Source organism: Suncus etruscus, chromosome 6 (genome assembly GCF_024139225.1).
Source record: "Suncus etruscus isolate mSunEtr1 chromosome 6, mSunEtr1.pri.cur, whole genome shotgun sequence".
NCBI classification, from domain to species: Eukaryota; Metazoa; Chordata; class Mammalia; order Eulipotyphla; family Soricidae; genus Suncus; species Suncus etruscus.
The window spans coordinates 22211749-22223869 of record NC_064853.1 but is presented as its reverse complement, the minus strand read 5'-3'; the positions used below and the strand labels follow the sequence as shown (position 1 = coordinate 22223869).

Below are 12121 nucleotides of genomic sequence, written 5' to 3'. Positions count from 1 at the left end.
AGATGCTGTCTTCTGAGAAGTGAGTTAGCAGCCCACTCACTCATGGGCCCCATTTGTGCTTTGCCACTTGAAGTGATTTTCTTTGGGGGGGGGCACACCTGGGGGCACTCAGGGATTACTCCTGGCTCTGCACTAAGAAATTACTCCTGGCAGGCTCAGGGGATCATATAGAATGCCCGGGATCAAACTTGTGTCGGTTCCAGGTCAGCCATGTGCAAAGCAAACATCCTACCCGCTGTGCTCTCACTCTGGCCCTTGAAGTGCTTTCTCAGTCATGGCAACCCCCACAGTGTATCCTGAGAGTGTTCCCGTTTCATAAATACAAGACAATAAAGACAATACAAGACAATAAAGCAGGATTTAGGAAGAGTTCTGGTCTGTTTGCTTCACCGACTCGAATGCTTCCTAATTGCACTGGAAAGCACCTTAGGACACCTACCAATATCCATAACTTGAAAAATTAAGAGGCGATTCAGTGACCCAGGCTTCATCCTGACTCTTCATCCTTATCACACCCCCTGTAGCCTCATATACTTTCCTGACTCCCTCCAGACTCTGTGTGCCCCAAGCTGGGGGAGTTGAGTTTCTCCCCTCCAGGAAGCCCCTTTGCAGGACACTAAAGCCTTTTTATTAATGGCCTATATTCCTCACATCCAGACTGGAACCTGGCCAGGTGCCTCAAGTCAATCCTTGCTGGGGTCACTGAAGCTTTGAGCCAGGGACTAGCCAAAGCCAAGTTTGTGCAGAGGCAGGAAAGTCCCTAGGGTCCCATTTCTCAGCGTCTCCTCAGCCCACAGAAGTTTGCTCGGCAGCCAACAGAATATATTTCCTTTTCTTCCTGAGACTCACAGGGTTGACACCTGGTTAGCTTGAGGTTACCACCACCTCCTAATCATCCTCACCCCATAATTATTCAATGGGTGAAAACTCTAGGATGGGAGATGTCTTTATTCGAAACCTGACGTGAACCAATGAAGAAACTGAGGCTAGCAGTGAAACCAGGTCAGCTCTAAGTCACCTGGCAGAACCAGCCAGGATTAGAGACAATTTTGGAATCCCAGCCTGGCTATCCTAAAACCTTCACTCCTCCACACCTTATTGGCTCCTCCAGCACTTGGTCAGCCCTAAGTAAATATTGTTCAAAATGTTTTATATTATTCTTAAAATCCTAAACAGCTGTGCATGTCCTTTGGAAATCATTATTTGTCAAAATGAAGAAAAATAGTGGAGGGAGTAGTCTTTCCCCCCTCAGCCCTTACTTCATCTGTTTACCTCAGGATTGCTGAGCCAATGAACAAACTGTCCCCTTCCCTCCCAGAGGGGCTCAGAGGAGGGACAGATAAAACATAGAGATGGGTTCAGTGAACTCATATTTGCAGAGGGCTTCCGTTTACACAGAGTTTTCATGTTACATGGACTACAGCCCTGAGAAGTAAACATAGGCCTGTTGTGTGAGAGGCAGTGAAGCCTGGATATATCTCCCCTGATCACTGAGGGAGGTAAATCCATGGTCAGAACCTAGTTCGGTCTTCCCTAAGTTTCTATCTTCCTCAGATATACAATAGGCCTCAATCCTACCTTGCAGATGGCTTGGAGAGACTGAAGAGGTCAGAGGTCAAAGGCCAGAGGCCTACCCAACCTATTACAACTCTCAGTAAATGGTCATCTTGGTACTTCAGGAAACCACTTTATCTAGTCCTACCACAGGACATTTGAGGGGGCATGGAGACCACTCTTAGAGGTGATCAGAGAAGTTGTTTGGTGGTAGGGAGTAGAACCGGAGCCCTCCTACATGTGAGGTTTGTGCTCTGTCATATCTCTAACTCAGGATATGTAAACTTTATGAGTCAATATATTGTTTTCTCAGGCTGGGAGAGTGTTAACACTTGCAAGTGAAATAGATGTGCAGATTCACCCACTGACCTCAAAGGTTCACTAACCTCAAAGGCTCAGCATGTGAGGTCCAGAGACACTCACCTGCTGGCTGAGGAGGGCAGGAAAATATCACAGGAATGAGATGCACAGGGAACTCCAGGAAATCATGAGAATGTTCTATATCTTAACCTGGATGGTGGTTAATACAAATGTTTCATAGGTTATTCTTTTTTTTTCCTTTCTTGCATGTATGAAATATATAGAAAAAGTATAGCCTTTTTACTATAGCTTTTTTTTTTTTTATAAAATGTTCCATCTATTCAAGAGATAGTTTAACAGGGCATATCAGGGCCAGAGAGATAGTACAGAAGTAGGGTGTTTGCCTTGCAAGCAGTGGATTCAGGACAGACGGTGGTTCAAATCCCAGCATTCCCTATGGTCCTTCAAGCCTGCCAGGAGCAATTTCTGAGCGCAGAGCCAGGAGTAACTCCTGAGCGCTGCTGGGTGTGACCCAAAAACAAAAAACAAAAGCAAACAAAAAATAACCAGTGCAAATCAATTACTATGACAAGTTTGTGATAAATTTATTAGTATAATGACTTGATTCTCCATTACTATTACTACTAAAATGCACCAATCTTCTGGCCCCCTTTCACTTCTTATTCTATGAAACTATTAACAAGTGCACAGAGGGGCCGGAGAGATAGCATGGAGGTAAGACATTTGCCTTGTATGCAGAAGGACGGTGTTTCTAATCCTGGCATCCCATATGCTCCCCTGAGCCTGCCAGGAGTGATTTCTGAGCGTGGGGCCAGGAATAACCCCTGAGCGCTGCCGGATGTGACCCAAAAACAAAAACTAAAAAACAACAAAAAACAAAAAAAAAACCAACCAGAAAAAACCAAAACACATGTGCACAGAGATATATGCTTATAAACTTAAAACATAAAAGTACTTACAAGTTTTGGGCCTGAGAGGTAGCACAGTAGTAAGACATTTGCCCTTGCATGCGGCCAACCCAGGACGGACCCAGGTTCATTCCCTGGCATCCCATATGGTCTCCCAAGCCTGCCCAGAGCAATTTCTGAGCTCAGAGCCAGGAATAAATCCTGGGCACAGCTGGGGGGTGGCCCAAAAAACAAACACAAACAAACAGACATAAAAAGTACTTATAAGTTTAATCAACAAGAAATTGAGGGACCGGCGAGATGGCGCTAGAGGTAAGGTGTTTGCCTTGCAAGCGCTAGCCAAGGAAGGACAGCGGTTTGATCCCCCGGCATCCCATATGGTTCCCCCAAGCCAGGGGCAATTTCTGGGCGCTTAGCCAGGAGTAACCCCTGAGCATCAAACGGGTGTGGCCCGAAAAATCAAAAAAAAAAAAAAAAGAAAAGAAAAAAGAAATTGAATAAACTCTTTTAAATTGGTAAATATTTATGGTGGAATGCTAATGTCGCCATTAAAAGAGAATCTAGAGGAGCTGAAGTAATAGTACAGTGGGTAGGGCATTTATCTTGCAAATTTACCTGGGTTCAGTCCCCAGCACTCCACATGGTTTATGCAGCACTGCCATGAGTAACTCTTGAGTGCAGAGTCAGGAGTGAAGAACTTCTCTGAGGAATGAAGCCCAAAATCAATAACAAAAGAGAACCTAGTAGACATTTTAATGCATTGACCAGTAGAATTATCTTTAATTTAAAATTAAGTGGAAGGAATAAGTAAGAGCTATGTACTATTTAGAAATTGTATTCAAGTACCCAAAACAGAAAACCTCATTATAAAGTCTTCAAATCACCAGGAAATAACTCTCCAGCATCAAGAAATGTGGATTGGTGGATCTGTCCCTTTAAACCATCCATAACTGAGAAACTTTTCTTGTGTTTCTAACATGAGACTTCCATCCTCATAGAGTCCTTTATAGCCATTCCTGACTACAGAAGCAATAGTTTTACATCTGCTTTTTAGGCAAAAATGAAGACAGAAAAAGGGTTATAAAAGATAAACCTTCCTTCCTCTAAATTAGCCTTTCATAAGCCACGTTCCTGGTATCCTACAATCTGCCTGTTCACATATTATTCAGAACTTGGCCACATGCATATACATGCTTGGGAAATGCAGTCTGGGAAATGTGTAGTCTGCTTTCCAGGTGACACTGTGCTGAGCTGCAAATCAAGTTTCCACTCTAAATTATACATTTATGTCTACCAGCATCTGTGGAATGCAACATAGATGTGCATAGATTCATAGAATAAAGCTTGGAAGCATACCGTTATACTTAAATAGCTACATCAACCACAGTTTAGGTAGTGCTGCATTTAGATAGTGCTCGGGGGATCTGGAGACACTCCCTGAGATTGTCAGCCAATGAGGTCAAGTGGTTTAGTTCTGAGGTCTGAGGACATGGTGATACTTGTGCCCTGCAGTGCTAGGAACCAAGAGGACTGCACCAAGCATAGATCAGAGGACTTCAGAGTTGCACCTGGGGATGTTGGAGAGGGACATGTGGTGGTCCCAGGGCACCACCAATCTGGGTCAAACATATGCAGGGTATGACCCCTTACCCCATACCATCTTCCAAGAATTGAAAACTTCTTCTGATCTAAAGAAAATAGAATCTACTGATAATTGCTTATCATTATTCAGTGGATTCTTTTTCCAGACAGTTTATTCTCTCGTGAAATTCATTTAGTGAATGCCTAAATTCATTTAGAGTGTCTACCATATACCAGGCAATAAATAGAACCTTCCCATATCTTTCAATGAATCCTTAACCATAACAGCATAGCCTATCACCCCTATCATGTTAAGCCATGAGGAAATGAAGGGTTGGAGGGAATGAAAGGAGCAACTTGAGCAGGTGTAGCTTAACATGAGATCTCTCGGACTTCAAAATTCATTCTTGACCTCCTTTTCCAGGGGTGCCTCCAGACTGACTCATCCCCGCTCATCTCCCATGAAGGATGATAAATGGCAAATAATCCTTGCTCAAGTTCTCTGTCTCATACCTCAGGAGCCTCTGAGTCTGAGGCTTTCTAAAATTAGGCTGAAAGCTTCCTTCCTTACCTCCAGCCAATTTTAAACATAGACTCTCCTATCCATCTTCTATGCAGGCCAACGTTTCCTCTGTACTTCACGGACCATCAAACCCTGCAGTATTTTTCCTATTGCCCTTTCAACTTACTCTTATGCATGTGGGCCTAGTGTCTGGCCAACTTGTTATTGGTCCTCCTTCCCTAATCACGAAGGAGAAGCCCCTGGGTTAGTCAGTCTCTAGAGCAGGTCCCCAGACCTAGAAATTCTGGTGCCCCTTCAAGTAAACTTAGGTGAAGTTGTGGGTAGTTGCATGGAGTAGAGAGCTTGGGTTTTGTACCCACATAAGCCTGATTTAAATCTCGTCTGAACAATATTTCCCAAACAGATTTCTTTATTCTAAAATTTGGTTGAGGTTTCCTAGACTGCATGTGAAAGCTCACTTGGATATTGCAAGGTACTTGGGAATGATTGGATAACATTTATTATTTAATCTTTCTTTCCATTTTCTTGATTTTAAAAGCCCCAGGACTGGAGAGATAGTATAGCAGGTAGGTTATTTGCTTTGCATACAGTCAATAGGGGTTTAGTTCTCAGCAACACCCTGAGCATCTCCAGGTGTAATCCTGAGTGCATAGCCAGGAATAAGAGGAGAAGGAAGGAAAGAAGGAAGGAAGGGAAGGAAAACGGGAAGGAGGGAGGGAGGGAGGAAGGGAGAGAGGGAGGAAAAGAGGGAGAGATTAAAGGAGGGAGGGAAGAAAGAAATAGGGAGGGAGGGGGAGGGAGGGAGGAAAAGAGGAAGGAAGAGAGGGAGGAAGGAGGGAGGAAGAAGGGAGGAAAGAAGGAGGGAGGGAGGAGAGGGAGGGAAGAGAGGAAAGGAGAGAGGAAGGGAAGGAGGGAAGAAGGGTAGGAGGGAGAAAAGAAAGAAGGGAGGGAAAAGGAAGGAAAGAAGCTAGGAAGGGAAGGAAGGAAGGGAAGAAGGAAGGAAGGAGGAAGGAAGGAAGGAAGGAGGAAGGAAGAAAGGAAGGAAGGAAAAAAGGAAGGAAGGAAGGAGCTTCAAACTCTGGCTAAAGAATACCAATGCCAATTGCTATATAATTATACTTAGGCCAACAATTCTATAGTGTCATAGTTGAGAGCGCAAAATCTAGGATATTGTGCCTGTGTTAGAACTCAGCTTTGCAACCCAATTATAAGACCTTGTATTTTATGAACCTCTATTTCCTTGGTTAAAGAAAACCAGGTTAGATCTCTTAGATCTTAGACAAATTACTCATCTTTTTGCAATACTTGCTGTGTGTCACCTATTATCACTATTACCACACACTGAGTTCTGAGTTAAAGGCCCAAATCTATTCGACTAGTGATGCCTTCTCATTTATTTTCTCAGCAACCTGGATCAGACTATGCCCACCGTTATACAGGAGAAACCAAAATGAATGAGTTTTGGGGGTGAAGAGTGATACACATCAGATCGCACAGCCTAATAGGTGGCAGACTGGATTCATGTCAGGTGGTCGGTCAGCACTCAAGTCCCTTTTTCTTTAGTCTAACCCAACTGTTAGATTATCTAGCTCTAATTTCCAGCTCATTCTCCAAGGAGGCCCTTTGGCGCCATTGCAATTTCCTCTCCTGATAGCTCAGAGATGTTTTCCCATAAATCTTGGTGTTCCTTGCTATTTATATTCTGTTACCTTGCACATGTGGTATCAGAGGGTGGACTCGTCAGAAATTGTGTCTCAGTGGTCATGACCCTGAAGGAAATGCTCCAGAACCCCCACCAAATCATCTCTAGCCCCAGCTTATGACTAATGGTCTATAGATCAGAGGGCAAAAGGCAGCTTTCATTGGAAGATAAAGAAACGATGAGCAGATTAGAAGGTCTCCTACAATAAGTGCATCTCTGTGTCCTGCTGTGTAAGTGGGTGCACGTGTGTCCTTGGTAAACAGGATGATGCACCCAAACCTTGACTCTCATCTGCTCTGTGCTGTGAGCAGAGGCCCTAAGGAGCAGGGACAGATCACGAGAGAGAAAATATCATGAGTGTATCTGACAACAAGTGAAACTCAGATTACAACGTCTGAATCTCAACCACAGTACTTCCTGCTGAACTCAGGCTTCCCAGAGGCTGAGAAGGTAGTGAACACATTCTGCTGAGTCAATTCATAGCATTCCCTGTCCTGTTCTCAAAACTCAAAGAACCCCAATCTACCCAGAGGTCCCCAAGGCACTATGTTGATTCTTGTCTCATCCATTCATTCCTTTATTCAACAACTACTTTTTGACCACTACGATGTGTCAGAGGTCCCCCCACTCCAATTGTTAGATTTTTTTTTCAATTGTTAGATTTCTAAACCCACGTATCTCAGAATGTGACTTTATGGGAATTTAGATCATTGCAGATGTAGTTGATTAAGATAAGCTCATACTGGAGTAAGATGACTCTCTAATCCTCTATAAATTGTGTCTTTTAAAGGGGAAAATTTAGGCATGAACATACTTAATTATGTACATGCATGCGCACACACACAAACCCTACAGAATAATCTTATGAAGATAAAGGCAGAGAATAGGGGAACTATGAAGATAACATCAGAGATAGCCACCCAACCATGAGAAGCAAGAAGCAAACACAAAACTGATTCTCATTCACAGTCCTCAGAAGGAATCAACTCTATTGAAAGATTTACTTTAGACTTCTAGTTTCCAGAAACAGAAGAAAATTAATTCCAGTTGTTTCAGTCATTGAGTCTAGAATTCCTTGTTTTGTCAACCCTAGCAAAATAAGATGAAACCCAATCCTAAATAACAGGGATACCTCCTTGAACAAGATAGTTTTTCATCCTAGTAAGCCCCTATTCCAATAGGAAAGACAGACTGTGTGTGCATAAATATATATGATTTTAGGTGACAAGTGAAATAAGGGTATTAAAACAAGGTGAAGGAACAGGTGACCAAGACACTCTAGGAACACGCCAGAGATGAAAGAGTAGTTTGGGCAGAGCTATTTCCCCTTCCTCAAAAAAAGAGGATGCAAACTAGGTGAAGTTAAAGAGAAAGAATATTCCACAGCAGCGCCTTTGTCAAAATGATCTACTCAAGGTCTACCTCCTCCTGTCTCTCTTTATGCCCTGCCAGCTAATGGTTCATTCTTCAAGCATTGGTTCAGGATGACATCTCTCCCAAAGAGACTCAACTGCCCTCTGGGATCAGCTAAATGCCACTTTCCTCTGGGTTTTCAGATGCCTTGAGTAGAGGGTCTGCCCTGAATTTCCCCATGTTTTATCATTTCTGGCCCTAGTTTGTACTTCTATAGAAGACAGAAGCAACATGTCTTATTCACTTCTGCATCCCTAGCCACATAGAAACTGGTAAATGGTATGCAATAAAAGTTGGTTGTCTAGAGGAAGGTGGATAAATGGATGGATTGATGAATGGGTGGATGGTTGGAAGAAAAAAGGAAAGTGATTTTATTATTGAATAGTCATCAAACTCTTATCAAATGGTTAGTGCTATATTCACAGATAAGGAAACAAGGTGGGTCTCTATGGAGGAATCCGTGCTACTCACACAGACCATGTTTTAAGTTACAATTCACATGACCCAAATTGTTGCAATAACCAAATACTTCATTAGCTTCAAATATTGAAGTATGGTCTAATTCCCTGAAAGTACACAGCTTTGAACACTAGAGAAGAATGTGTATACCAGCAAGACTGATCCATGGTAGGAAGCTTGCCAAAAAGAGTAGGGGAATGGAATTAAGGCAGAAAAGATTGACTATGAAAATAATAGTTAGAAATGACTACTCTGAACAAGGACTGGGTACTGAAAGGACATAAAGTGATATATGTGGAACCTCTTCACTAACAATATTGCAAACTACAGAGTCTAACAGGGAAAAAAAGGAAGAGATAAAAGAAAAACTTCCATAGAGGCAGGCAGGGGGGACAGCAGAGGAAAGGATGGGCAATGGCAGGAGGAAAACTAGGGACATTGGTGGTGGAAATGTGTGCTCATGAAGGTGTTGGACATTGTATGACTGATACTCAATCAAGAGCAATTTTGTAGCTGTATTTTACAGTGATTCAATAAAGTTTTATTTTTAAAAGGGTAAGATTACCTTCTATATAGTTGTTTCTTAATAACTAAAAATTAGGGCATAGTTTTTGAGATGCTTTCATTGGACCCTCCCTAAGAGCTTTCAGAGCAAGTGATCAGGTCAAGGATCTTCATCTGACATTGAGGAAAATCTTGATTCCAAGAGGTAAATCTAATTCCAGGCAGATGATGGTGGCAAGTTGAGCAAAAGATTTTTTGCCTCCCCGTGTTCTGCCTTTCCATCCTCAGCACACTTTCCACAACCAATTGACTCCTTGGAACACACCTCAGACTCAACTTTTGAGGTTCTTCAGCTTCATCTAGTTCAACCTCCTGCAAAGAAGGCAAGCATGACTCAGGGGTACCAGCCCCACCCCCTGCCAGCCCCAATGTACTTGCTCTCTCACTCTAAACAAATGCCAGAGAGATGCCCTCAGTCCAAAGACAACAGGAAGCACCTGCCTTTCAAACAAACTAAACAAAAAGCTGCACAAAGAAAGATAAAAAAGAAACCATTATCTACTTATAGCTCTAAAATTCATTGCTCCCTGCATGTGGCATTTTTTCTTCAAAACTCCTTTCTTTCCCTTTAAAAGTATGTGCCTTTCTTGGAAGCTTAGTTGGAGGAGGACCAAGTGGTGACAAAGTCACCAATCATAGCACCTTCACTGATTTTTAATGGCCAAAACGTGGAAGTGGAGGGGGTTGGAGGAGATTGAGTTCAAGGATTTCTCCCCCTTCTGCAAAGTGGGGGTGGGTGTGTGGATCTCAAATGGTCAAGCATTCCTGGAGTCATAGCAGAGGACAAAAGTCCTATAAGAATGATTGGCTGGGATAACAAAAATGACACCCTCTTCTTGGATTTCTCTCAATGGGAAGGCAGACATGACTTAAGTCCTATCTGTTCACTTTGCATAAGAACCTGCTCTTCTGTCTGGGCACAAAACACAATTTCAGGATATGAACTGGATCCAGAGAGGACCAAGGTCAGATCTCAGAGCAACTGTCAATCCCAGTCCTCTGGTAAAAAAAAAAAATTATTCACACTTACAAAGCATTTGAAATCTATCTCAAACTGGTCTAAAATTGAAGGCTCTTACTCATCCTTTTTAGGCTTACTTCTTTCTATTTCTATTGTTTTCCATAAACAATGATATTCACCTACCAATTAGCTAGGAAAAAACCTTCAGTATCTTTCTTCTATCTCCTATCATCCCCAAATCCAAGGGATGAGCAAAGGCTGCTGAGTGAGCTTGAGAAATGAGTTTCCATTAATCATTACTCCTGTCTTGGACTACAATCCTATATCAGGTCTCTTTCCTGTCACATGACCTTCTCTCCACCTATGAGCAGCATTTTCCCCATCCACTGCAATTATCCCAATCAAGTCAGTCCTTTGCTCCAACTCTTGGTTTCCTATTTTCCTCGAGATAGATCCAACCACATCTCTCCCACCATCTTCTGCCCACCATTTTCCTTCACAACCATTCTAAACTGGCAGTTAAAACTCTCTTTCATCACCTGTCACATATATTTATTTTCTCATATTATTTTTCCCTGGAACACTTTTCTCTCCATACCATCTCCTACCTCCTGTGAAGTACCCATTCCTTCTCTGAAATACAGAATAGATATCATCTGCTTGAGGCAGCTCCTCAGACTCCCTTCAGCACACCCTGGCTGAAGGAACTGTTTTGTCCATGATACAGTAAGGGATCTTGAGGTCACTCCTATCCTCCCAAACATACACACAACCTGTCCTATGCCTTGCACACCCAGAGTTAGAGTCAACACTTGCCTTTCTCATCTGACCATTAGTTCCTGCAAGGCTACAGCACTGGTCTACTCATCTCTGCTTGACAAGTTGCTTAGTAAAAATCAATAAATGTCTAATGAATGAAAGGTTGATGGATAGGATGTGGCTGATGAGGAAAAGGATAGAATCTCGGACTACTCCATAGTTTAGTAGTTGAGAGTCATACCCCTAAGCTCAGAAAAGAAAGAATTAATGAAAGTTTATGAAGCGAATGACAGCCCCAGGAGGGAAAGAACTCACTGAAGCTCTCTCTCTCTCTCTCTCTCTCTCACACACACACACACACACACACACACACACACACACAACAACCTAATTTGCACAGGAGACATTATTTGGGGAATCACTACATTGAGAAAATCCACCGTGCTCATTTCAGCACACAAATACTAAAATTGGAATGATAAAGAGATTAGCATGGCCCCTGCACAAGGATGGAAAGAAAATTTGTGAATCATTCTATGTTAAAAAAAAAAAAAGGAAGAAAGAAGAAAATTCCTCAGGGAGGAGATACTATGAGAAATGTTGGAGAACAAGGCATTAACAAGTGAGCAGAGAATCATTTGTGCTAGTGAATGATGGGCAGAGAGCAGGACAGAGGAAGATTCTCCATCAATGTGACTTATGTGAACCAAGAGCATAATTTCCTCTGAGAAGAGACCAGGCTTTCCTAATGCAGCAGTCAGACCCACTCCTTTCAAACAATAAGCCAGGCCCTTTAGAATCAATCTGAACCTGCCACATCATTCCCACACTCTATAGATGACCATCTATCTGTCTTCTTACCTGAATTCCCTGAAGATATTATACCTTTCACCTCACAATACTTCTGTACAGTCATTCTCTCTAGCCCCCTGAAAGAGCTACAGCAGACAGATCTAGATAGATTTTCTCCTATAAAATCTTCCTAACCTGTGGCTCATGGAATCATCTACTTCCTTCTCGAGGCCTCTATTCTTGATGAGCTTTACTCTTAGCCATAACCTATAATACTGAGTTTATATTTCTATGTATATTTTCTTCACAAAGTTGAATTGCCACAGAGTAGAGTCTATCTGATTTATCTTTATTACACCCTAGGGGTCTGTCATCACAGGGTCTGTTATGAAATCAGAAGTTTATGTATTTTATTGAATGAATGAGAGAGAATTAAGCAATATATCTGCACAGCAACAGTGTTAAGCAAAACCTCAATAAAAGTACAAGTAGAAAAATTTCAATAACATTGAAACAGTAATTTAAGAGGGGTGGAGCAATAGCACAGCAGGTAGATCATTTGTCTTCATGCAGCCAACTTGGGT

At 42.3% G+C, this 12121-nt stretch overlaps 1 non-coding gene across 1 annotated transcript; it reads left to right on the top strand.

Annotated features, from left to right (window-relative positions):
* Positions 1-11186: 11186 nt before the first annotated feature.
* LOC126012364 (U6 spliceosomal RNA) lies at positions 11187-11289 on the top strand. Its single transcript, XR_007496869.1, has one exon. It is a non-coding gene; the product is annotated as a U6 spliceosomal RNA (small nuclear RNA).
* Positions 11290-12121: the final 832 nt, after the last annotated feature.